Raw genomic sequence first — 5,746 nt, forward strand, 5'->3', positions numbered from 1 at the left:
AAAATAAGAAATTTACAGATCTGTTGTATACTAGATATTGCTGGACTTTATTTTATTTTTCTAATTTAAATAAAAAATTTAATCTTATAATTTAAAATTTAAAAATAAAAATTTAGTTTTTTAAAATTTTAAATTTTTCTAAAATATTTTTTATTTTTTATTCACCGGATAATGTTACACCCAAACAGTTGACTTTTTTTGATACACTTGTTCGCAAATTAAGAATAAATTAGTTTAAAAAATTTAAAATTTTTCAATTTTTTGTTTTTTTGAAATTTTATGAATATTTTATTTTTCTACTATAAGAAAAAAATATTTTTTTTAGTTTAAAACTTAAAAAAATAAGAAATTTACAGATCTGTTGTATACTAGATATTGCTGGACTTTATTTTATTTTTCTAATTTAAATAAAAAATTTAATCTTATAATTTAAAATTTTAAAAATAAAAAATTTAGTTTTTTAAAATTTTAAATTTTTCTAAAATATTTTTTATTTTTTATTCACCGGATAATGCTACACCCAAACAGTTGACTTTTTTTGATACACTTGTTCGCAAATTAAGAATAAATTAGTTTAAAAAATTTAAAATTTTCAATTTTTTTTTTTTGAAATTTTATGAATATTTTATTTTTCTACTATAAGAAAAAATATTTTTTTTAGTTTAAAACTTAAAAAAATAAGAAATTTACAGATCTGTTGTATACTAGATATTGCTGGACTTTATTTTATTTTTCTAATTTAAATAAAAAAATTTAATCTTATAATTTAAAATTTAAAAATAAAAAATTTAGTTTTTTAAAATTTTAAATTTTTCTAAAATATTTTTTATTTTTTATTCACCGGATAATGTTACACCCAAACAGTTGACTTTTTTTGATACACTTGTTCGCAAATTAAGAATAAATTAGTTTAAAAAATTTAAAATTTTTCAATTTTTTGTTTTTTTGAAATTTTATGAATATTTTATTTTTCTACTATAAGAAAAAAATATTTTTTTTAGTTTAAAACTTAAAAAAATAAGAAATTTACAGATCTGTTGTATACTAGATATTGCTGGACTTTATTTTATTTTTCTAATTTAAATAAAAAATTTAATCTTATAATTTAAAATTTAAAAATAAAAAATTTAGTTTTTTAAAATTTTAAATTTTTCTAAAATATTTTTTATTTTTTATTCACCGGATAATGCTACACCCAAACAGTTGACTTTTTTTGATACACTTGTTCGCAAATTAAGAATAAATTAGTTTAAAAAATTTAAAATTTTTCAATTTTTTGTTTTTTTGAAATTTTATGAATATTTTATTTTTCTACTATAAGAAAAAATATTTTTTTTAGTTTAAAACTTAAAAAAATAAGAAATTTACAGATCTGTTGTATACTAGATATTGCTGGACTTTATTTTATTTTTCTAATTTAAATAAAAAATTTAATCTTATAATTTAAAATTTAAAAATAAAAAATTTAGTTTTTTAAAATTTTAAATTTTTCTAAAATATTTTTTATTTTTTATTCACCGGATAATGTTACACCCAAACAGTTGACTTTTTTTGATACACTTGTTCGCAAATTAAGAATAAATTAGTTTAAAAAATTTAAAATTTTTCAATTTTTTGTTTTTTTGAAATTTTATGAATATTTTATTTTTCTACTATAAGAAAAAAATATTTTTTTAGTTTAAAACTTAAAAAAATAAGAAATTTACAGATCTGTTGTATACTAGATATTGCTGGACTTTATTTTATTTTTCTAATTTAAATAAAAAATTTAATCTTATAATTTAAAATTTAAAAATAAAAAATTTAGTTTTTAAAATTTTAAATTTTTCTAAAATATTTTTTATTTTTTATTCACCGGATAATGCTACACCCAAACAGTTGACTTTTTTTGATACACTTGTTCGCAAATTAAGAATAAATTAGTTTAAAAAATTTAAAATTTTTCAATTTTTTGTTTTTTTGAAATTTTATGAATATTTTATTTTTCTACTATAAGAAAAAAATATTTTTTTTAGTTTAAAACTTAAAAAAATAAGAAATTTACAGATCTGTTGTATACTAGATATTGCTGGACTTTATTTTATTTTTCTAATTTAAATAAAAAATTTAATCTTATAATTTAAAATTTAAAAATAAAAAATTTAGTTTTTTAAAATTTTAAATTTTTCTAAAATATTTTTTATTTTTTATTCACCGGATAATGCTACACCCAAACAGTTGACTTTTTTTGATACACTTGTTCGCAAATTAAGAATAAATTAGTTTAAAAATTTAAAATTTTTCAATTTTTTGTTTTTTTGAAATTTTATGAATATTTTATTTTTCTACTATAAGAAAAAAATATTTTTTTAGTTTAAAACTTAAAAAAATAAGAAATTTACAGATCTGTTGTATACTAGATATTGCTGGACTTTATTTTATTTTTCTAATTTAAATAAAAAATTTAATCTTATAATTTAAAAATTTAAAAATAAAAAATTTAGTTTTTTAAAATTTTAATTTTTCTAAAATATTTTTTATTTTTTATTCACCGGATAATGTTACACCAAACAGTTGACTTTTTTTGATACACTTGTTCGCAAATTAAGAATAAATTAGTTTAAAAAATTTAAAATTTTTCAATTTTTTGTTTTTTTGAAATTTTATGAATATTTTATTTTTCTACTATAAGAAAAAATATTTTTTTAGTTTAAAACTTAAAAAAATAAGAAATTTACAGATCTGTTGTATACTAGATATTGCTGGACTTTATTTTATTTTTCTAATTTAAATAAAAAATTTAATCTTATAATTTAAAAATTTAAAAATAAAAAATTTGTTTTTTAAAATTTTAAATTTTTCTAAAATATTTTTTATTTTTTATTCACCGGATAATGTTACACCCAAACAGTTGACTTTTTTTGATACACTTGTTCGCAAATTAAGAATAAATTAGTTTAAAAAATTTAAATTTTTCAATTTTTTGTTTTTTTGAAATTTATGAATATTTTATTTTTCTACTATAAGAAAAAAATATTTTTTTTAGTTTAAAACTTAAAAAAATAAGAAATTTACAGATCTGTTGTATACTAGATATTGCTGGACTTTATTTTATTTTTCTAATTTAAATAAAAAATTTAATCTTATAATTTAAAAATTTAAAAATAAAAAATTTAGTTTTTTAAAATTTTAAATTTTTCTAAAATATTTTTTATTTTTTATTCACCGGATAATGTTACACCCAAACAGTTGACTTTTTTTGATACACTTGTTCGCAAATTAAGAATAAATTAGTTTAAAAATTTAAAATTTTTCAATTTTTTTTTTTGAAATTTAATGAATATTTTATTTTTCTACTATAAGAAAAAAATATTTTTTTAGTTTAAAACTTAAAAAATAAGAAATTTACAGATCTGTTGTATACTAAATATTGCTGGACTTTATTTTATTTTTCTAATTTAAATAAAAAATTTAATCTTATAATTTAAAATTTAAAAATAAAAAATTTAGTTTTTTAAAATTTTAAATTTTTCTAAAATATTTTTTATTTTTATTCACCGGATAATGCTACACCCAAACAGTTGACTTTTTTTTGATACACTTGTTCGCAAATTAAGAATAAATTAGTTTAAAAAATTTAAAATTTTTCAATTTTTTGTTTTTTTGAAATTTTATGAATATTTTATTTTCTACTATAAGAAAAAATATTTTTTTAGTTTAAAACTTAAAAAAATAAGAAATTTACAGATCTGTTGTATACTAGATATTGCTGGACTTTATTTTATTTTTCTAATTTAAATGAAAAAATTTAATCTTATAATTTAAAATTTAAAAATAAAAAATTGTTTTTAAAATTTTAAATTTTTCTAAAATATTTTTTATTTTTTATTCACCGGATAATGTTACACCCAAACAGTTGACTTTTTTTGATACACTTGTTCGCAAATTAAGAATAAATTAGTTTAAAAAATTTAAATTTTCAATTTTTTGTTTTTTTGAAATTTAATGAATATTTTTTTTTCTACTATAAGAAAAAAATATTTTTTTTAGTTTAAAACTTAAAAAAATAAGAAATTTACAGATCTTTGTATACTAAATATTGCTGGACTTATTTTATTTTTCTAATTTAAATGAAAAAATTTAATCTTATAATTTAAAAATTTAAAAATAAAAAATTTAGTTTTTTAAAATTTTAAATTTTTCTAAAATATTTTTTATTTTTTATTCACCGGATAATGTTACACCCAAACGGTTGACTTTTTTTGATACACTTGTTCGCAAATTAAGAATAAATTAGTTTAAAAATTTAAAATTTTTCAATTTTTTTTTTGAAATTTAATGAATATTTTATTTTTCTACTATAAGAAAAAAATATTTTTTTAGTTTAAAACTTAAAAAATAAGAAATTTACAGATCTGTTGTATACTAAATATTGCTGACTTTATTTTATTTTTCTAATTTAAATAAAAAATTAATCTTATAATTTAAAATTTTAAAAATAAAAAATTTAGTTTTTTAAAATTTTAATTTTTCTAAAATATTTTTTATTTTTTATTCACCGGATAATGTTACACCCAAACGTTGACTTTTTTTTGATACACTTGTTCGCAAATTAAGAATAAATTAGTTTAAAAAATTTAAAATTTTTCAATTTTTTGTTTTTTTGAAATTTTATGAATATTTTATTTTTCTACTATAAGAAAAAAATATTTTTTTAGTTTAAAACTTAAAAAAATAAGAAATTTACAGATCTGTTGTATACTAGATATTGCTGGACTTTATTTTATTTTTCTAATTTAAATAAAAAAATTAATCTTATAATTTAAAATTTTAAAAATAAAAATTTGTTTTTAAAATTTTAATTTTTCTAAAATATTTTTTATTTTTTATTCACCGGATAATGCTACACCCAAACAGTTGACTTTTTTTGATACACTTGTTGCAAATTAAGAATAAATTAGTTTAAAAAATTTAAAATTTTTCAATTTTTTTTTTGAAATTTTATGAATATTTTATTTTTCTACTATAAGAAAAAAATATTTTTTTTTATTTAAAACTTAAAAAATAAGAAATTTACAGATCTGTTGTATACTAGATATTGCTGGACTTTATTTTATTTTTCTAATTTAAATAAAAAAATTAATCTTATAATTTAAAATTTTAAAAATTAAAAATTTAGTTTTTTAAAATTTTAATTTTTCTAAAATATTTTTTATTTTTTATTCACCGGATAATGTTACACCTAAACTGTTGACTTTTTTTGATACACTTGTTCGCAAATTAAGAATAAATTAGTTTAAAAAATTTAAATTTTTCAATTTTTTGTTTTTTTGAAATTTTATGAATATTTTATTTTTTTACTATAAGAAAAAATTATTTTATTTAGTTTAAAACTTAAAAAATAAGAAATTTACAAATCTGTTGTATACTAGATATTGTTGGACTTTATTTTATTTTTCTAATTTAAATAAAAAATGTAATCTTATAATTTAAAATTTTAAAAATAAAAAATTTAGTTTTTTTAAAATTTTAAATTTTTCTAAAATATTTTTTATTATTTATTCTCCGGATAATGCTGCACCCAAACAATTGACTTTTTTTGATACAATTGTTCGCAAATTAAGAATAAATTAGTTTAAAAAATTTAAAATTTTTCAATTTTTTGTTTTTTTGAAATTTTATGAATATTTTTTTTTCTACTATAAGAAAAAAATATTTTTTTAGTTTAAAACTTAAAAAAATAAGAAATTTACATATCTGTTGTATA

Source organism: Arachis hypogaea, chromosome 1, assembly GCF_003086295.3.
Source record: "Arachis hypogaea cultivar Tifrunner chromosome 1, arahy.Tifrunner.gnm2.J5K5, whole genome shotgun sequence".
NCBI classification, from domain to species: domain Eukaryota; kingdom Viridiplantae; phylum Streptophyta; class Magnoliopsida; order Fabales; family Fabaceae; genus Arachis; species Arachis hypogaea.